This window comes from Ambystoma mexicanum, chromosome 2p, assembly GCF_040938575.1.
Source record: "Ambystoma mexicanum isolate Mex_15411 chromosome 2p, UKY_AmexF1_1, whole genome shotgun sequence".
NCBI lineage: Eukaryota > Metazoa > Chordata > Amphibia > Caudata > Ambystomatidae > Ambystoma > Ambystoma mexicanum.
Window position 1 is genome coordinate 205,552,327 of NC_090923.1, and position 22,438 is coordinate 205,574,764.

General features: G+C 46.0%; 1 long non-coding RNA gene across 3 annotated transcripts in view; it reads right to left on the reverse strand.

Moving 5' to 3' along the window:
• LOC138566345 (uncharacterized) overlaps positions 1–19,734 on the reverse strand; it is a 706,078-nt gene extending 686,344 nt beyond the window's left edge. For all 3 annotated transcript variants that reach the window (XR_011301911.1, XR_011301910.1, XR_011301909.1), the window contains exon 1: positions 19,583–19,734. This is a non-coding gene — a long non-coding RNA (uncharacterized lncRNA). The remainder of the gene's footprint in view (positions 1–19,582) is intronic.
• Positions 19,735–22,438: the final 2,704 nt, after the last annotated feature.

The window sequence follows — 22,438 nt, forward strand, 5'->3', positions numbered from 1 at the left end:
TACCTGAAGTGTTATGTGAAAGTTCGGAAATGTAAGCCACGCAAGACGCCCAGATACCTATGGGTTTAGAACGCTAAACAAATGAACAAAAAAATAAATAAATACAGGGTTTTGTTGCATTAAATCTGCTCAACTTAACTGCACTTTATATAAAGTAATTTCAGTGAATTTTAAGGGTTTTGTATATTATAGTTTTTTTTTCACGGGCTGCTAGCCATGGCCTTAGACCATGCCCACTCTACATGTACCCCCAATATGTTTCTTTTGGACCCACTTGGTGGTCAAAGCGTTTTAGGATCCCTTAACAGCATAGCGTGTGTTGTGTTTCTCAATTTCAACGCAGGGTACATGTCCACTGTACAAGTAAAGAGCATGAGCAATATTGTTTGCAATGAGAACATTTAGTATGTTTACTTTTCTTCTTCATGAAAGTGCTATTTCTTTATGTGCGCAGGTAGGATGGTTCAAGGGAAGTGCCCACTGTATTCTATATTCCTTTTATTATCAGTAACACAAACAACGATTCTTTCTAGTATTTCTTTGGCTGTTGACTGGTTCAGGTCTCAGACCGCATCTGGATATGTGTTGTCTCTTCTTCACTCACCTCTTTGTCACCTACGTGCAGCCAGGCCCGCTTACTTGCACCCTCAATGCTGTGGGTTTCACTTACTGCACTGCACATGGGCCGCAAAGCATGGCTTGTGTCGTCTCCTCACAGAATTAATAATCAGTATTTTATCCCCACATACAATAATGGGGGTTTTAGTGCAGATGTAGAATAACTATGTTAGTTGTCTTCATCAATCTTCTTCGACCTCCCCCGCCAGACACGACGCTGTTGAGACATAAAAGCAACACTCGCCATCATAGCACTCAAGTAATCATGCATTTCATTTCCAAGTTTGCTAGACATGCTATGCGCTCGAGTGGGAGGAGCAAGAGGTACATACCTACGGCCACCCATCACCAGCTTGTGAGGAGTCAGGTGATGTGCTGAACCAGATTGATTGTGTAGTGCAAAAAAGGTTAAGGGAAGGAGATGGAGCCATCCTTTTTTCAGTCTGTTTTAACTTGCCAATGCATTCCTTGTGAAGAATGTTGAGACGATCACAATTTTTATTTGCCTGTGGGTGATAAGCAGAAGAGAATTTATGCTTTATACCCGATTGAATAAACTTTTCAATTGTCTCTGTACTGGCTCAGGATATCCTGACACAATATATGATAAAAAATAGATTTATTTTTATCCCACGGCTCTCTTGTGTCAAGCCACAATTTTTCTTGAATCTCCTGAATATATGCAACTGGATTGTCATCATAACGCATTATGAGCATCATGATTGCGCTCATGTCCAACAATTTCAGTTCATGTGTGATTCACGGGTCTCCACAGGTCATAGTGTATTTCTTCAGGCCACGGCAGGGAAACCTTTGTGTTACGCTCACCTGGTATCCACGGGGACGCCACCCAGCTGTGGGGACTTTGGTATCCTTCTCAGCGGCTCCCAGGTATGATCAGCGGAGAAGTTCTGCCTGGAATACAGGTGGGCAATTTTCAAGACTGGGCAACTGGGGTAAGAGCCTCCCAACACCCCGTAAGCCTGCAGCCCCCCCGGACCTGTCCTCACCTTGTTATGGTTTTGGCGTGCTCTCTGTCCTGCTTTCTTGGCAGGGGCGCGTTGTCCTTTGTGGGCGAGTGCGATCTAGTTACTTCACTGATGCCGGCCCTTTTGAGTCTTTCGGGTAGGTCTTATTACTGTTATGCTTGTATGCCTTTCTTTGGTTTAAATAATGTCTTTTCTCATTCCTTAGGTCCGCAGAAGTTCACTGTGGAACGTTGGCTGAGTTGGGACTCGCCGGTAAATGATGGTGCATGGAGAGCGCCTTAATCCGGTAAGTAGGTGCTATGCGCAGGGCTATGATGTCTTGCCTTTGCTACCCTGTTGCCTTTTCGTTCTCATAGATTGCGGTGTTCACCCGGAGCAAGATGTCCAAAGGCGATGCTGGTCGATGGGCGACTCGTGAGGTAAGCTTCCGGCACGATTGTAAAATGTCATGTCATGTTTCTCCCTTTTTTGCAGATCCGTCGGTCCGGAAGGCTCGCTGATCCTTGGATGCTGTTTGCAGGAGCTGAGGGAAGCTAGCGATGGAATTACAGGTAAGCTGCTGCTATTAACGATGTCCTTTTGTTTTTCAGATGCTGTTCTTCCGAGGTTCGCAGGTACAGCTGAACACGATGAGCGTCACGTTGCAGGATTGCAAAGTAACGCAAAGCATGTCATTCAAGTCGGGTGTGGTTTAAATAGCTTCAGAAAAGTAGTCCAGGTAAAGTAGTTCCTAGGCTACCACACCCAAAACACTATACCGCATAGCTTGTTCCAAGGGAACCAAGCTATGTGTGTGCCTCCATGTTGGCTGGCACTAGAAACAAAGTAGTCCCAAAACACAAGTCCTCACGAAGTATAAGCCTGGCGCCAACGGCGCCAGGACTGGCCCCAAGAGGGCTTCAGCAAAGGATGCCTGAATTTGTTAGAGACCCGATCCAAGGCCCCTCCTGGCCCATGGGGTGGCCAGGTTTTCTTTTTTTATACGAGTCGTGACAGCACACCCCCACAAGGCCCCTCTCAAGGTGTTCCTTGTGTCCGGCCTAGGCTTAGTTGGGAAGTTTCCATGGTAGTATTTGATTAGATATGGTGTATGAATGTTCCCACAAGGTTCCCAGGACCTATCTTGGGGTCCAAACCCTTTCCAATCAACTAGATAGTAAAGCTTGCCCCTTGAGAACTTGGAATCCAAGATGCTTCTGACTTTGAATTCTGGTTCCTCGTCAATAAGTATGGGTTTTGGTGGTGTCCCAATTCGTGTACCAGGCTGCATGGGTTTTAGAAGAGACACGTGGAATACTGGATGGATTTGTAGGTTAGCTGATAAATCCAGTTTGGCGGCCTCCAGATTAATAATTGCCTTGATGGTGTAAGGCCCTAAGTGTTACTTGTTGTTCTTTCCTTTACAGCCTGGTTCGTGGCGGTGCGCTCTCCCCCGCCCTTATGGGTGATCAGTCCCCTTGTCTGGTTAATTACAGCAAGTGGTCATATCATTTTGAAGGTCTTATTCCCTCACAGAGAGGAGGCTTGGGTAGAGGCCCTACCCAAAGCTCTTCAAGCAACTTCCTGGGTTTTGGATACTCCCCGGTTCTACGCACTCATCTTACCGGTGAGTAACAAAAACAGAAGCCATGGATGAAGCTGATCCTTTGGCTGCCTTGTTTCGTTTAGTGTCTGAGTTACGGTCTGCCATGACAATTGCTCATGACGCCATGCATCAAAGGATCGACAGCTTACAGGAGTATTCAAACTCCCCCGACACTGGGGGTAGACATGGCGGGTGCGGCCGCCTCAGGTTCTGGTTTACCTTCAGCTTCAACTTCAGGGTTTTCTGCGACCCCGGTTTTGATGGCCACACAATTCCCGTTGGCCCCTCCGGAACGCTTCACTGGAGACCCAAAACAATACCGGACCTTCATAAATCAATGCAAACTACATTTCTTGTGTCGGCCCACCACCTTTCCAAACTCCACCACCAAGGCAGCCTTTATTCTTTCCCATCTCGGGGGTACAGCGGCTGCGTGGGCCAACCCTTTGCTTGAGTCCAACAGCTACGTCCTCTATGACTGTGACAAACTCATTTTGGCCATGAATAAGGTTTTTGATAACCGCTACAAATCTCAAGCATCGGACCTGGAGTTGCTGAGTCCACGACAAGGCACTTCTTCTCTTTTTTTCTTATCTCACCAGATTCAATCAGCTAGCTGCTGAGACAGACTGGCCCGAGGAGAAGAAATCAGCCGTATTCTACCAGGGGTTGTCTGAAGAATTAAAAGATATCCTAGCCACAGGACCGGTCGTTCCGACCTCCTTCGGTGAATTGTTAGACTTGGTGTTACAAATAGATGCCCGAAGGTCCGACAGAAGAGGGGAACGTAAAACCCCAGTCCTTACCCCCTCTCCAGCAGATGTAATTACTCCTCCTGCTCCAACTCCAGAACCCATGCAGATAAGGGCGGTGAGGGGCCCTTTGACTCCGGCACAACGTGAATATCGACGTTCACATAATTTGTGCATGTATTGTGGGTCTTCAGAACACCAACTGAAAGACTGTCCCAGAAAACCGGTCAAAAAGGCGGGAAACACCAAATCCCGGTGATAGATAGAGTCCCTATGCCGGGAGTGTTTTCTTTGGACTCACAGGGTTTTTTGTCTGCTCCTGTCAGTCTTCCTGTGTTATTCACCACAGCCGAAGACGCTACGTTCTCCTCCTTGGCTATCATAGATTCAGGAGCTACGGGGAACTATATGGACTTTGACTATGCTGCAAAAAACAATGTGTCCATTCTACCCAAGGCTCAACCCGAGAGGGTTCATACTGTGGATGGTACAATTTGGTATCCAGTTTGGTCAGACAGAATACTTCCCTTGTCAGCATGAAGACCGAAGACGGACACATTGAATCGATATCATTCGATCTAATCAAGGCTCCTCAATATCAGGTCATATTGGGTATTCCGTGGTTGCAACACCACAACCCTGCTATTGATTGGGTAAAGAAGAGTGTTTGCTTCCCTTCTTTGGAGTGTAATGAACACTGTTTTCAGGACATGTATGTATGCCCAGAGTCTTCTTGTCAAGCTCTGGTGGCTTCCTTGTCTGTCATAGGTGCCATCGTTCGTGACGCCAGTAAAGACATTCCTCCTGAATACGGGATGTGTTCGATAAGGGCAGGGCAGATCGATTGCCGCCTCATAGGCTCTATGATTGTCCGATAGACCTGTTACCAGGGGCCAAGATACCAGTCGGCAGAGTCTATTCCCTCACCTTACCAGAAGACAAGATTCTGAAGGAATACATAGATAAAGCCTTGGCCACAGGCTTTATTAGGCCTGCAAAATCCCCGGCGGCATCTCCACTATTTTTCGTCCCTAAGAAGGAGGGGGACTTGCGCCCTTGTATAGACTACAGGGCATTGAATGCAATTACGATAAAAAACCAGTACCCTCTTCCGTTGATATCAGTGCTTTTGGATCAACTTGGTTCGTCAGTGGTGTTCACTAAACTTGACCTTAGGGGTGCCTATAATCTCGTTCGGATTAGAGCAGGGGACGAGTGGAAAACTGCCTTTAAGACACGTTATGGCTTGTTCGAATACTTAGTGATGCCGTTTGGACTCTGTAATGCCCCGGCCACCTTCCAGGCCTTCATGAATGACATCTTCCATGACTGTCTGGACCAATTTGTTGTAATTTAGCTAGATGATATCCTTATCTACTCATCCTCTATGAAGGATCACTACATACATGTGCATCTTGTGTTACAGAGGTTGAGGGCGAACCACCTGTACGTCAAGGCAGAGAAGTGTGTTTTTAATTCCACCGAGGTGGAATTTCTTGGCTATGACTTGACCAGTCGTGGCGTTCGAATGAGTCATTCCAAGGTTAGAGCGATTCTGGAATGGCCCATTCCTACCTCTGTCAAAGCATTGCAGTCCTTCTTGGGGTTCTCCAATTTTTATCAGCGTTTCATCCATTCATTTTCGTCGATCTCTTCTCCTTTAACGGCACAGACTAGCTCCAAGAAACCATATGCATGGAATCCGGAGGCACAACGGGCCTTTGAAATTCTGAAGACCGCCTTCTCGACGGCACCGGTCTTGCAACACCCGGACCCTCTCCTCCCTTTCTTAGTGGAGGCAGACACCTCCGGTTCAGCTATTGGGGCAGTGTTGTCACAGGAATGTCCTGATTCAGGGGAAATCCATCCAGTGGCATATTTTTACAGGAAATTGACCCCGTATGAACGCAATTATCCTATCACAGAGCGCGAGTTATTAGCCATCAGAGATGCCTTTGCGGAATGGCGTCATCATCTGTTGGGTGCCCCTCATCAGGTTACTGTTTATTCGGACCACCGTAGCCTCCTTGCCTTTAAATCAATGAAGTGCCTTACGGCCCGACAAGCTCGTTGGCATCTTTTCTTTTCCCACTTTAATTTTGTCATCACATATCGACCGGCTCGTCTCAATGCCTGTGCTGACGCTCTTTCAAGGTTATCCCACAGTTCTTGTGTTTCTAAGGCTGATCGTCCCCTGCTGTTACCTGAAAGGGTGGTTTGTGCCTGCACTCCTCAGCCTTCGCTCCGTGCCCTTATATCATCCTGGGTGACCTCAAATAAGGAGGAATGCGAATCATTGAACCTCGACATTGTACAGGGCTTGCCTTATATCCAAGGTCGTCTCTTTATACCTCCTGGAGAAGCACGTCTTCGAGATCTAGCCTGGTCACACGATTCCTTGATGGCAGCCCATCCGGGGCAGCAAAAGACGCTGGAGGCATTGCGCCGCTGGGCTTGGTGGTTATCAATGCCCAGGGATGTCATTGATTACGTGGCCTCTTGCTCAGTGTGTGCTCAATGCAAAGTCTCTAGATCCAAGCCTGTGGGCCTTTTGCGTCCCCTTCCGGTGCCACATAAACCATGGTATATGGTCTACATGGATTTCATTGTGGACCTGCCTCCTCTAAGCGGTAATGATACCGTCTGGGTTGTCATCGACTACTTCTCCAAGATGGCTCTGTTTGTTCCCTGCTCGGGTTTGCCTTCGTCCCCCGTCTTGGCTTCTTTGTTTCTCAAGCATGTCTTTCGTTTCTTTGGACTTCCCTCTATCATTGTTTCAGACCGCGGCCCTCAGTTTACGTCTCGCTTTTGGAGGGCTTTGACTTCTTCGCTTCACATTGACGATCGTTTCAGCTCTGCATACCATCCACAAACCGATGGACAGACTGAGAGGGCTAATGCCACTCTAGAGCAATTCCTCCGATGCCTGTGTCTTCAATTTCAGTCTACCTGGTTAGAGACGCTCGCCCCTGCCGAATTTGCCTACAATAATTTGGTACACTGTGCCTCAGGTGTATCACCATTTTTTGCCTTATATGGATTCCATCCACGCTCTTTGCCCTTGGATCCAGCACTCCCCATTGACAACCCGGCCGCTCAGGCTTGTGTAAGAGAATTGGAGTCGGTCCGTAGGGGAGTTCGATCCCACCTTCTGCTTGCCCAGGAGAGAGCGAAAAGATATGCTGACCGGCATAGGATTGCAGCTCCGGAATACAAAGTGGGCATGAAAGTTTGGCTGTCTACGCGTAATCTACGCATTCCTGGCAAACGTATGCTGCTACCGAAGTTTGTGGGTCCTTTTCCCATTACGGAAGTTTTAAATCCTGTGGCAATGCGTCTTTCTTTGCCAACTTCATGGAAACTGCATCCTGTGTTCTACGTATGTCTCATCAAGCCTTGCCTTCCTTCCACGCGTCTACCTACGCGACCTTGCGCTATTCGCGTGGATGGCGAAGACGAATATGAGGTTGCTGATATTTTGGACTTTCAACTCCGCAGGGGTCGGCCCTTTTATCTGGTCGACTGGAAGGGGTACGGTCCTGAGGATAGGTCTTGGGAACCCTTGAGTAATATTCACTCACCTGTACTCCTGCGTCGTTTCCATGCCCGCAAGGGGTTGTCGCCGCCTTTGGGGGCGGGTGCTGTTATGGGTCGACGTTCACCTCGTCCTGTGTGCAAAACCCGGCCACCTGCATCCCTAGCACTTCGGTTTCCCAGTGCAGCTACCAGAAAGGTTAGGAGGTTCGTAGCGCTCCCCAAAATGATACGGCATCATGCTGCCCCATTCTATGCACGATGGCAGCTGCCGTGGAAGTTAGCAACTCGAAAACTACACTCCCCAGAAAACCTGGCTCCGTGCGGTAGTTCGCCGGTAGAGCCTCGCGTTGGCTTGCCCCGCCTCTCTCACTGATGTAGTCCGTGGATGCAGCCAGGACGCCGCTTCTGTTTACAGCTACTCCTGGCATTTAGAAGTTCCTTCTTCGATTGCCAAACCTCTTTTGTTTCTTACGGAATCGACTTGGATTGTTTACTGGACCCGCTATTTGGAATTCCCTTGTTGAATTGCCTTCCTGTGTACCGAACCTGTTTTGCTTCCACGGACCCCGCTAGAAAAAAGTTCTGCCTTCGACTTACCTATCTCAGGAACTGCCATCCCGACTGGTTGTACTTCATCCGTGCCAGCCCTTACCTGCCTTCAACTTACCTTACTTGGAACTGCCATCCCGACTGGTTGTTATCATCATTCTTCGTACACCAGCGGTAAGACTTTTTGCTACATGAACGGAACGTTTGGATTGAACTTGTTTTTTCCTGTGCACTTAAGGACGCTCTGCAGCTGTGCACCATCCCGAATCCAGTGCGACCCTCGTGCCGCCCGGGTATTAGTATCCTACTAACATTTACCTTTTTCTTATTTTATCCCTGTCGTTGTGTTCTGAACTACTCAAATCCTTCAGTCCTTCTCCACTGGTAAGATCCTGTCCACCTCATGAATTGTGTCATAGTTTAAACCAGTTAGGTGCTAAGTCTTGTTATATTCCTAGGTGATTCCCGGTTTGTGCCGTTCTTCCATTCTACGGGGGGAAAAAGCTCAGGTATTCCATCAATTAGTAAGGCTTACAGGGGACAAGTGTTACCTTCGTATTACTTACTTGTTGTTCTTTCCTTTACAGCCTGGTTCGTGGCGGTGCGCTCTCCCCCGCCCTTCTGGGTGATCAGTCCCCTTGTCTGGTTAATTACAGCAAGTGGTCATATCATTTTGAAGGTCTTATTCCCTCACAGGCTCAGGTAGAGGCCTTACCCAAAGCTCTTCAAGCAACTTCCTGGGTTTTGAATACTCCCCGGTTCTACGCACTCATCTCACCGGTGAGTAACACCTGGGCTGAAAGATCCAGGTTCCTTTGATGGGTACAAATTTGGCGGCCACCCAGACCTTGTCTCCTACCTGATAGTCAGGGGCCTTTTTCCGGTGTTGGTCGGCAAATTGCTTTTGTTTTTCTTTGGTTTGAGTAAGAAGTTATTTGGCTCTTTCGAAAGCTTGAGTGATGTTGGTGTGAAGAGTTTTTACTGCTGGCATTTCGAAACTGGTTGGAAGATCCAGTTCTGAGGTATGTGGATGTCTACCATAAATGGTATAAAAGGGTGTTTGTCCAGTAGTTGAATGCAAGGAATTATTATATGCGTACTCAGCTATCTAAAGTAAATCTTTCCATTTTCTTAGTTCATGATGCAACATGCACCGTAGGTATTGTTTAATGGTCTGGTTGGTCCTCTCGGTTTGACTGTCCGTTTTAGGGTGATGGCTAGTTGATAGCCGGATGTCAATTTGCGCCATTGCGCAACACATTCTCCAGAATTTGGAAACGAATTGGCTACCTCGGTCGGTGATCAGGACTGATGGAAAGCCATGTAGTTTGCCAATACCATCCAGGAACACTTTGTCTAGCGTAGATGTGTCAGGGAGGTCCTTGAGTGGAATAAAATGTGCCATTTTTGAGAATAAGTCCACGACTACGAGGATGGTGTTAAACCCTTGGCTGGGAGGTAAGTCAGTGATGAAGTCGAGGGAAAGAGTGTGCCATGGAGTGGGAGGAATGTCCAAAGGTTGCAGAAGACCAGATGGTTTTTGTTTTTGCGACTTATTTTGTGCACAGACTCTGCAGGACTGAATATATTGGATGACATCCTTACGCCATGCAGGCCACCAGAAGTTCTGTTTTACCTTGGCTAGAGTCTTGGTGATTCCAGGGTGCCCTTCGATCAGGGAATCATGATAACCTGAAACTATTTGCTGTTGTAAGTCCTTGGTGGGTACATACAAATGATCCTTAAAAAAGGGCAAGTGATCTTTAATGGAATATTGTTCTCCTTGCGCTTGCCATGCGAGGAAGGCATCTGGGTTCATGGTTCGTTGAATCTTATCTCTCAGTTCTACTTGGGTTAAGGCCCTAGTGAGGCCCAAGAGTTTGTCTTCTGGTATGATGGGGACTTGGTCTGGGGTTGTATATACCAAGTCATCATTGCCTGTACGAGAGAGTGCGTCAGCTTTTCCATTCTTGCCCCTGGTCGAAAAGTGATGACATAGTCATATTCGGCGAAGAAAAGTGCCCACCGCAATTGGCGTGAAGACTGGGCTTTAGCTGTTTGAAGGTATTGCAGGTTTGGTGGTCCGTGATAACCGTAATGGTGTGTCTGGCCCCAGAAGGTAGTGCCGCCAGGCCTTAAAGGTGGATTTGATCACAAAGAGTTCTTTCTCCGTGATGGCATAATTCATCTGCGGAGGAGAGAATTATTTCGACCAAAAGGCCACTGGATGTAGCTGGCCTGTTTCTGGATCTCTTTGTGAGAGGACAGCTCCCATCACTATACTGGAAGCGTCTGTTTCCACGATATAAGGTAGATCTGGGCGAGGATGTCGCAGTATTGGCACGGAGGCGAACCTTTTCTTGAGTTCCTGAAAGGCCTTATTCTTCTTCGGCCCATGCACATTTTTTGTTATTTTTTCCTAGCAATACGGTGATCGGGTGTTCGACCTGTGAGAAGTCTGGTATGAACCGGCGATAGAAGTTTGCAAAGCCCAACATGCTCTGTACCCCTTTTACTGACGTTGGTGATGGCCATTTCAAAACGGCATCTACTTTATGCAGGTCCATTCTGATGCCTCCTGGAGTAAGAATAAAACCCAGAAACTCAACTTGGGTGACGTGAAAGAAACACTTCTCCAGCTTTGCATATAAATGATGTCCCCGAAGCTTGGAGAGGACTGAACGGACGTGCTTGATATGATCCTGTTTTGAAGTTGAGTACACTACGATATCATCTATGTACACTAGGGCGCAGACATCAATCAACTCTCTCAAGACGTCATTCATCAAATTCTGAAATGCTGCAGGAGTGTTGCATAACCCAAAGGGCATGACTTGATATTCGTACAAACCATATTTGGTGCGGAAAGCAGTTTTCCATTCATCACCGCTTCTGACCCGCACCAGGTGGTATGCTCCTCGAAGGTCCAGTTTGGCGTAAATTTGGGCTTCTTTGACCTGGTCCAGCATTTCAAGGATGAGCAGCAAGGGGTAACGGTTCTTCACAGTGATCTGGTTTAATGCGCGGTAGTCAATACAGGTTCTTAAGTCCCCTTCTTTTTCGGTACGAAGAACAAAGGACTAGCTGCAGGGGACTTAGATGGATGGATGGATCCATTTGCGAGGTACTGGTCTAAGCAAGACTTCAGATGAAGGTTGTCGGGTTCCGTTAGAGCATAGATTCTGCTGCCTGTCCGGAGGCAACGTGTTTGCTTGGTCCTTCTGGAATACATCCTGGACATCGTGGTATTCCTCAGGCAAGGTATTAGTCACTCCCAGGGTTGCCACTTCAGGAGTCATAGAGATACTGAAAGCAGGTTTCTGTTCTTGGTAATAACAGGCTGGGGAGCAGTCGCTGGGGAAGTTTAATTTTCTTGCCCGCCAGTCAATCACAGGGATGTGTGCGACTAACCATGGCATCCCTAGTATGAGCCGGAATTGAGGTGCCTTGATGAGATCGAACGAAATAAGTTCCCGATGTCCATCCTGGCACAGCAAGGTTATCTCGGCTGTGCACTGGGTGACGAGTCCGGAAGCGATTTCTGTCCCATCTGCCATGATTACCTTGTCTGCAGTCGGCTTGGAACAAAGGGGAAGCCCCATCTCTGCAGCCACGTCCTGATCTATATAATTCCCAACTGCTCAGCTGTCGATGTATGCTTCAATGGCATGCATTCTTGACGATCGTTGGTTATTAATTAAGATCACCGGTATTGCAAAGTGTGAGGTCTGTGGCTCTTTTCTCTCACTCGACAATCTGACCTCTACGTTTGCAGAGCTGGGTAGTTTCCCGACTGACACATCTTCTCTTCATCTTTTTCCGTGGCCCTGACGATCTTCCTCGGAGGTTTCACTGGGCAGTCCTTCAGGAAATGCCCTGACTTTCCGCAATACAGACATAGTTGTTGTTGTCTCCTTTTATCTCACTCTTGTTTTGTTAGTGGGGGTCGTACCCCTCTGATTTGCATGGGCTCCACAGTATGTTCTTGCACTCGAGTTACACTGTCTCTAGGTCGAACGTACACTTGGCGAGGGTCCATTTTAGAACGGTCTGCTTTTCGGTCTTGCAACCAGTGGTCCAGTTGCACAACCAAGTCTATGAATTCAGAACAATCTCTAGGAGGATTAACCACTTGAGCTAGAATGTATTTTAATTTGCCTCGTAAGCCCCGATGAAACAACGTGGTTCTTTTGTATTCAGGCCACCTAGCTTCAGCAACCAATCGGTTAAAAGTAGCGATGCACGTTAACAAATCCTGATTCCCTTGTCGGAGGGAAAGGAGTTCATTGTCCACAGCTTGTTTTCGGGTATGGCGAGCAAAAAGTTTTTCCATTTCCCTCTGAAATCCCCCAAAGTCATGTAATAAAGGATCATCATGGGACACCAATGGTACCGACCAATCTGCGGCGCTGCCACTTAAAACAAAGGCTACCCAGGCTTGGTCATTTGGGAATGCTCCCGGCCTGCAAAGAAAATGAAGGCAACATTGATTGATGAAAGCTGCATATTTTCGTGGGTCACCAACAAACCTCTCCGGTGGTGCCAAAGGAACTGTACCTGGTAACACAACTTGTACACTGTAGGACTTTGCATCGGTGGGTTGTTCCCAGGAAGAGGCGCCTGACCCGATTGTGATTGCAAGACTTGCCTGCTGATATCTTCGGTACGCTCTTTAGTCACCAATAAGTCTCTCCGGAGAGCGTTAGTCTCCTGTCGGCAGAATGAACCACAGCACAAAGTTCTCCTAACAATTGGGCCAATTGGTCTAATTCTGATGTTTCCATGGCGCCCAGGTGGATTGGTTTGGCAGGCTTCGCGTTCTGTTACGCTCACCTGGTATCCACGAGGATGCCACCCAGCTGTGGGGACTTTGGTATCCTTCTCAGCGGCTCCCAGGTATGATCAGCGGAGAAGTTCTGCCTGCAATAAAGGTGGGCAATGTTCAAGACTGGGCAACTGGGGTAAGAGCCTCCCAACACCCCGTAAGCCTGCAGCCCCCCCAGACCTTTCCTCACCTTGTTATGGGTTTTGGCGTGCTCTCCGTCCTGCCTTCTTGGCAGTGGCGCGTTGTCCTTTGTGGGCGAATGCGATCTAGTTACTTCACTGATGCCCACCCTTTTGAGTCTATCAGGTAGGTCTTATTACTGTTATGCTTGTATGCCTTTCTTTGGTTTGAATAATGTCTTTTATCTTTCCTTAGGTGCGCGGAAGTTCACTGTGGAACGTTGGCTGAGTTGGGACTCGCCGGTAAATGATGGTGCATGGAGAGTGTCTTGATGCGGTAAGTAGGCGCTATGAGCAGCACTATGATGCCTTGTCTTTGCTAACCTGTTGCCTTTTCGTTCCCGTAGATTGCGGTGCTCACCCAGAGCAAGATGTCCCAAGGCGATGCTGGTTGATGGGCGACTCGTGAGGTAAGCTTCCGGCACGATTGTAAAATGTCTAATGTCCTGTTTCTCCCTTTTTTGCAGATCCATTGGTCCGGAAGGCTCGCTGATCCTTGGATGCTGTTTGCAGGAGCTGAGGGCAGCTAGCGATGGAATTACAGGTAAGCTGCTGCTATTAACATTGTCCTTTTGTTTTTCAGATGCTGTTCTTCCGAGGTTCGCAGGTACAGCTGAACACGATGAGCGTCACATTGCAGGATTGCAAAGTAATGCGAAGCGTGTCATTCAAGTCGGGTGTGGTTTAAATAGCTTCAGAAAAGTAGTCCAGGTAAAGTAGTTCCTAGGCTACCACACCCAAAACACTATACCGCATAGATTGGTTCCCCAGGAACCAAGCTATGTGGGTACCTCCATGTTGGCTGGCACTAGAAACAAAATAGTCCCAAAACACAAGTCCTCACGAAGTATAAGCCTGGTGCCAACTGCGCCAGGACTGGCCCCAAGAGGGCTTCAGTAAAGTATGCCTGAATTTGTTAGAGACCCGATCCTAGGCCCCTCTTGGCCCATGGGGTGGCCAGGTTTTTTTTTTTATACGGGTCGTGACACTTTGATAATCCAGGAATCCTGGCCAAACATCCAAACTGCTACCATTTGTAAAGGCTTACTGGAAAGGCCCAGTCTAAGCAGAACAGAAACCCTGCACCCAATAACGGAAATAGTCCAAGTAAACGGCAAAACCCAGCTTTATTAACACTCCACATAATGCAGGGACAGGATACAAACAAAATAGTTATAAACTCTCGTCCTTCTCAAGCATGACAGTGGCCATCATTACGAGTTTGGCAGAATGGGTTTACCAGCACCGGTAATAGTGCCAGTGCCGGTAAACCCATTCTGCCCTATTACAAGGTCTCCTCCTGGTAAAACTAGGCGTCCTTACCGGGTCCCGCGAGGAGACCAGGGAGCTAACAACGGGCCTGTTATAAACAGGCTCGTTGTTAGCTCCTTCCCCATTCCCATTGAGCCCTATGGGGGCTCGAATCGGAATGGGGATGGACCGGGTCCGGGTTCCTCGGACGAGGAATTACTGTGTCCACCAAGGTTGGGAGGGCCCGGTAAGTTCTCATTTGAGGAACCCGGGCCCAGTATGCGGTAAGGAGGCAACTATGCCGCTAAATGCGGCAGGGTTACCTCCAACCTCGTAATGAGGGCAAATGTTTTAAAAACAAGAAATACATCATCTTTGGTGAGGTATATGTTTAAATAAATGTTCAGAAATTTGCTAAAGATTTGAAATAAAAGTATACAAAAAATATGTCATCATTGACGTCTCATTACAATGTTAGTTATTAAAGCCTACGATGTACGGGGATTGGTTAAGGAAATTGTCTACACATAGAAAATATATGGGTTAGTCCTTCCATTGGTTATACTGATACCTGATAGCTCCACCTGAGACCACCTCTAAATTGATATTAGAGAGTACATGTCATCTTTAAAGTAAACTCTTGGTTACGGCAACATGTAAAGGACAGGAAAGCATTAATAGTTTTCATTGGTTGGTCGCTTGCCCACCAACCTTAGGCATGACAGGTCATCAGTACATTAACTAAAACATGGGAGTGAGGGGTGAGAAGTTCAAGATTTACATTCTTACAATTAAATGAGACTCTATCTATTATCCCTAAGCCATGAGCCAAAATATTCATTTGTATTTTACCTTGCTAGGCGCCTTGATTTTGAGAACATTTGGGGAGTTGAGGATGGTGCTGGATCGTGCCTGGCCCTAATGAATGGACACTTTTTGAAGTATGGATCACGTGTGTGGAGGCCATGGGCTTCATCACTAGTTTGGTGATATCCGGTGGTAAATCCACCAGAATACCACCCAACGCAATTACCATTACTGCCACCTGGTCCGGTGGTATTGCCAAGTGGCGTTGGTGGTGTAATTCCTATTTTTCATGAGTCCATTGGACTCACTGCAGCATTCTCAGCACAATTACTGAAGCGGTAATTCCAGCACAGTAATTGTGCCAAAAATAGTCAGAAGGTAGGCAGATTTACTTCCAGCTCAGAGCTGGAGGAAAAATTATCAAACTTTGTACCCAATGCAGTGCAATGCAGTGGTAACAGTATAACTGACACATTTTTAAGGTACCACCGGACTCGTGATGAGGCCCGATGTTCTGAATTATTCTGTCCTGTATTATTTGGGATTTTAGCTAATGCGAACGTGCAAGTTATTTCTTTTCCAACCACTGGGGACTTCATTGATCCATTCTTTACTATGTTTTACTTTATAATTAGACGACACCTGGAATTCAAAGGCTGATTGTTCTTTAAATAATCTAAAAGAAATATATCTTGCCTTGGGAATCCTTAGCTCATGTTCTCTTCTGAACTGCTCAACATGCCTCTAAATACTTCCATAACCTTGAAGAGGGGCTGCACAGTCATTGTGCATAATTTTGCATGTATCTGTGCTTCAGCGGATTCAGCAGTTTGAGTTTTTCATAAAGCATTGAGACCTCTATAAATTTCAATGCATGTGAAGCCTTTCATTTTAACAATGATGGCAGCCTTTTGTTAGGGAGAATTCTCCAAAATGGCTAATTTCCCTTACCTACTGAGTGTGAACCCTTTTTCCCAGTCTTACATGTATTTTGCTGTGTGTGTTTAACATTTTCTTGTGTTCATAGACTGTGGAGCCTCACCTACTCCATAGGCATCATCTTTTGAGTGTGTGTTACACAGCACCTTCATTGCAGTGACACAGGGTTGTCTTTTAGACTTCCCAACTCAGACTCCATTTTCTGGGACTGACTACTGTCTCCCAGGACATGTGAAGTTGCCATTAACTTTAATAGTCTCTTTTAAAACCACAGACCCAGTACAAATTCTCTTACATAGAGTACTGGCAAGGGTTGACACTTATCCCTTTTTGTCTGTTTCTCTTGGAGCCTTGTTTCGCTCCCTTTTCATCAGGACTTGGCAGGTGGCAGTGGTAATTAACCTATTTTTCCTACCGCGGTTATCTTAAATAACCCTGGTATTGATTTAGGCTATCTTGGTAGCCTCGAACTTAAACCGCTAGACCAAATATGTTTTTATACGGTTCCAGCTGGGTTTATTCACCATTTCTTTTTGAAAATGTCTTTCTCGTGTTTTCCTCTGTGTGCCAAACCAGGTATGGTTCTTTTGTTCACCGTCCTTTTGCAGGCTTTTGCACAGAAGCCCTTGTTAGGCGCCTGAAACTCTGGGGAAGCAGGATGTGAGGGAGGGTATTTAGGACCCCTGCCATGGGTTCCCTTGGTAACCCAAGTCGCACTCCTGTTTGATTGGCTAGTTGACTGTCCCGGCGGGACAGCCACCCTGCTGTGTGATTGACAGACAGGCTGTGTGAGTGGGAGAAAACTGCATAAAAAGCAGGTCTCTGGGATTGGAAAGGCAGAGTCGCCACTGGAACAAAAGAACCGAAGAGGAGCTGACCGAAGCGGACCCCTACAATGACTGACCTGCCCGATGAAGCCCTGCTGCAAGTCCAAATCTTCAGACTCCAACGACAGAGAGGATCTTCCAAGAATCTACTTCCCTTGAGCTGGTGGCACAAATCAGTTCGCCCAAACTGCAAGCCAGGACTGTCTCCTCTGGTCTAATTTGCTGTACATAGCTACAGTGAACCGGATAGCCAGGAAGGTCGGACCCTGCTTGGGTTTTTAGGAGCACACCTTTTATTTGTTGCTTTGCTCTGCTGCTAGTTTCTTCCCTAGGCAGTGCAGGACCCTCCAGTCTTCCTACTTCATGTCATTCCGACAGTCGCTTCAGCTACAGCTGCTTCTCCATTTTAAGGTACTGTTCAATTCCGGATGTTCGTTTCCTCCAGCCGCGGTGAAAGTGCGTGAATCCTTTCGCCAATTCGAGGGCTTGTCCTTCTCTATTCTTTAAACTAACTTTTCTGCTGACCAACTCCATCCGGAACTCTTGTCAAAGACTTAACCGTGAACTACCCAGAACTGTGTGATCTTGAGCAAAATATGTTTGTCCTATTGACTTTGGCCCTAAGCCTTTTTGATTTGATTCCATCACTGTGGTTCCTTTTTCTAGATTGCCCTGCTTACTTACCTGTTGGTGCTGCTTAATTCTAGCCTAACTTTGTTTTTCCCTCCCTTTTTAAATTGCTGGAGTGCCATTTTGCTATTACTTCATTTTGAGTTTAAACTTGTCCAGACTCTATTGGGAGTGGCGTGGTGTATTGGTAACATGATTTGTTTTTTCCAACTGCTTTACTTTAGTGAACTGATGTGTACATAAAGGTATATTCTTTTTCTCAGAAACCTTGAGTCAGTGTTTGTTTCAATCATAGTAATTGCTGTTTGTTGTGTAACTATTTGATACTGCTCACTTGCTCTTGAGAGAAGTCTGGCTGCTCAGCCATCGCTACCACTTTACTGTGTAGTATGGCTTGTACCAAAGGTGAATTCGTGCTGTCACCTGTAGTCTTAATTGTGTGTGGTGTTCCCAAAGGGTACTGCATATAATTCTGCCTAACACTGGTGTACAGCGGTGAGAATCAAGTATAGTAATTACACTTAGAGTGCTGCTTTTACCTTGGATAAACTAACCACAAGGCTAAACATCACTAAAAAGCAATATTAATCATGTCTGATATGGAAAGCTACAGTCAGGAGACCCACAGTAGTTACACTGTGGATTATCTGAAGAATCTGTGTAGAACTAGGAATCTCACTGTTAAAGGCAAAAAGTCTGAATTGATTGAAAGGTTGCTAGAGAACCAAAGTATGGAGGATGGGTCTGAAATATTTAACCCTTCAGCAAATGTGGAACGTATTGAGGATGATAATATGTCTGTTACTGATGAGTTGGAAGAAGCAGATGTGTCTCATAATGTAGGCCTCACTGCTCCCTTACCTGCTAAACAGCCTCAGACCTTGTCCACTGTGACCCCACCAGGTCCTACACTCAGTCCTGAGTTCATTGCTCTAGAAAAGATGAGTCTTGAACTGGAATTCAAACGTTTAAATGCTCAAACTGAACAAAAACACCAAGAAATTAAACTCAGAGAAATGGAGTTGAATCATGAACTAGAAATGGAAAGGTTATCTCTTGAAAATGCTTCTAATCTTGTTATGTTGGAGTCAATTTATGATGCCTCCTCTCCTGAGATGGATCCAAAGAAATTAGCTTAGGCTGCCGACTTGTGGGTTGCCAACAGGGCTACTCACAAGGATTCTGGGGCTACTCAGAAGAAGGATGAGGGAAAGCAGCCAAAGAAAGATAACAAGGAGAATTCTAATACCTCCAATCCAAAAGAGGGTCACAAACAACAACATAAGGTTAAAACACAGGGAAAACCAAATCAGGCTAGTACACCATCTGGACCCAAACCAGATGGAGGTCAGAACAAACCCCCATTTATCAAGACATTTGGGAAATGTTATGTTTGTGGGTCAACTGACCATGTGAAAGGAGATCTCATATGTAATGGTACACCTTCAGGGGTCCACACTGTCTCCTTAGCCATCTCCCCAGAGGAAGAAGTACCTATGAAAAGTGGAAACTTTCAGCTACTGGATGATGAACCCATGAGAGTCTCAGCTAGTATTTCTTTTTGTCCCTGGGCTTGTGGGAACAACAGAAGTTAGATGTCTATAATACCATCCCAGATAATACTAAAGAGTATTATAAAGATAGTTGTCACAACCTCTGTCCTTAGTGCCCTTGCCTCCGCCAACTCGAAAACACAACCACACATACATGTCCCAAGAATCATTCATTGGACTATTGGGTCCCGACATCTCCTCAGCATAACCTGTGAGAGAGAACCCAGCTGGACCAGAGCATGGCACTCTTGGATCCAATTACATCAGTCATCACTGGGTAAACATGAAGAGGAAACTATCCAGCAGAGTATTGAGGGCGGCAGTCTAGTTTCTGCCTAGTCCCTGGGTGTGGCTGGCTATTTAAGCCACACCCAGGCATTCATCCATGTTTAGTGTTACACTGCCTTGAGGCAGCGGAATGCTCACTGTGTTCCTCCGGAGCCAGCAACAACTCCAAGGAATTCCACGGCTTCAGCTTTAACGTGCCTGGAAGAGAGCAGTCCCTCGCTTCATCAGCAGAGCTTCCAGTATCAACACTTACCTGTTTTCGGTCCTGCAACGGCACTGGCTCTTGCCTATCGACTCTGCGGCCCAGCTGCTGCTGTCATCGGGTCTGCGGCTCCTCCACAGCTCCCAGCTACCGTGGCTCACCTCTTCCAGCACCCGCTCGCCGACAAGCCTCGCTACACCCCGAATACTGTAAAAGAGGAAGAAAAGCACACAGTAAGGTTACGTGTGAAATAATACTGAAAACGGACACCAACAAAGGTGAAAGGCACACGGTAAAGTGCGCGTGCAATATTGATAATAGAGACAAAGGCAAGACAAGAAAGGAAGGCAAGAAGCCTGCCAGAAAAAAGAAACGGACATTGGCTAACAAGGAAATAAGCAAGAGGGAAAGGCCGGAAAGCCTGTTAGAGAAACCTAGAAGCAAGAAGATAAAGCAAACAAGATAAAGAAAACAAGCCAGCAAAAGGCAAAGACACTCGTGCAGTGAAAAAACTCTCTCAATAGCGCAGCAGAACACGCCAAGCCACAGCAGGTCTGGGCAGGACTACACATCAGTGAAGTAACTGGTGGTATTGGACTATTGCACCCCTGCTGAGGATTGAAAGCAGGACGGAGAGCCTACCTTCCTATTACTTAAGGTGAGCACACACACAGTGGGAGGTGTTCACAGGGGGAGGTTTAGGAAGAAGAGTGGGGGGTTGTAGCTATTACAAGGTCCCAATATTCACTGTCACTTGTCTTCTTGGTTCCCCCCACAGGCGCAGTCATCCTAGAGAGTAAGAGAAAGGTACCGAACGCAGGTTCCTGATACTCCCGCAGAGCTAAGGTGAGCGTAACAATAGTGTTCTTGTGAATGGCCAGGAGACCCCTGCCATCAGAGACACTGGAGCCAGCATAACTGTTGTGGATTAATCATTTTTCAAGGTGGAGGATGTTGCTAAGGCACCCAAACGTCACACCAAGTTAGCTGGAGGCCCTGTGCAAATGCTTCCCCAGTTACCAGCTCTCATCCAGTGTAATGATATGACTTTCAAAATACCTGTAAGTGTGCAGCATGAAGTACCTGGGGGAGTCTTTTTTTATTTTATTTTTTTATTTTCTTTTGGTCAAATTTGCCCTTTACAAAAAGAAGAAAAACTTTATACCAATCATTAAAATATAACGTATAAAATAGAACACAATTGTTTTTCAGCTCCTTTGATGGAATGCTCTACTGAAAACAAAGTTATTACAGAATCTCAAAAGCAGGAAGGAACATGAGGACCACGAGGACAATCAAGCACTGCCCACCACTCTACTCCTGTGTATCTTTGGTGCTAGTATCTTCTTTCTGCCAGGCTTCCATAGAAAGCAGACCGATCTTTGATAGTACTTGACCGACCTCAATTTTTAAGGCAGTGCTATACCCCAATATCAAAAGGATCCAGAAATGTTCCGATAGTAAATATTCTATTTTGTCTACGAACTTAGAAAAATAAATTGTTCTATTGTCCCAAGTCCTTTCACAGTCTTGAAGTAAATGCTGCAAGTTTTGCTTTTTGGGGTCTGCACACAAATTGCACAGAATGATGGCGTTATGATTTTGTCCTCTAATGTTCAAAATGTCTCCTGTGTGGATTAAATTTAGGCGTGCCCTAAGGAATATATTTATTGATTCCCTGCTTGGATGCTTTTGTAGATACTTTGGTATCTCTCCCAGATTTTTTTCCAGAATTAGAAAACAATTTTTTGGTTTTGTACGCCGCATTTCCACTCCTGTCTTGATCTAATCTGTTGGTTCAGTTTCTTTCTTCACTTTTGGGCCCGCCGCCTTTGAAAATGAGGCATTCAGGATAAGCTCTTCTATCAGTTTTATGTCATATTTGAGGTCCCCTTGCGTGACTTCCTTCTCTCCTCCCTTGGACTCTGACTGATTTTTGAAGTTTTTTGAAAGAAACTCTGTCCAACTCTTTTCAAACACTAAATTACATTGAATGCTGTTAGTAATTGATTTCTTTCCTGAGTTATGTATTATTGACCAAAAAGTACAAGTGCTATTTTCACATAGGGCTGAGAGCATCAGCTCTTTATCTTCTTGGTGCCGCAAACATGTTCTTGCTCTTAACCATTGCTTATAACTTCTTCTGAGCTTTTCTATCTCTCCTCGTAGTCTTTCTTGGTCTATTATAATTCTTTTTAGTCGTCTGCATTCTCTCCTTAAGGTCCTTTTCTGTGTCCAAGTTTCTTCATCGAATGAATGTTGATGGTGAGTTATTTGCCGAGGTATTCCCGCAATTGGTGGATGCACGGACCAAATAAATGTCTTAAAGCATTCGGGTTTGCAGTTTTCTTTTTGTTCTTTTGGAGAGATACCATTCAACTTGTCATTCAATTTCTTTCCCTCTCTCTTGTATTTTACCAGAGTTGCTTTCCCATTTCTCAAAGCTAGATCTTGGGAATATTTTTTCAATTGCATTTTCTTGAAGTCTGAAATGTTTATATTGATACGGGCATGATCTCTCCCTTCTCCCCAGATAATCTCCATAGATATCTCCTTTGATTGAATATCTTCAGTGACAAAGAAATTATCCATTGTGGAGAAGGAGTTACCTCGAGACCAGGTTGGTCTTGATGGATTGTCACCGTGTTCTGAGCCATTTAGCATGTTGAGTCCCCATGCCTACGGGTAATTTACCCATTGCCTTCCTGTCTTTGATTTTTTTTGCCCAATTTAGATTTTTATTGTTGTTCTGTATAGTTATATATTGGGCAATCAGGTCTCCTCCTAAGATCACGCTAGCCTCACCGTGAGACAGTGCAATCTTCTCCAATACCGTAGATAGCAACTGGTGAAATTTTTGCAAATCTATTTGTACTTGATTCCAGTATATGTTCACTATTACAAGCT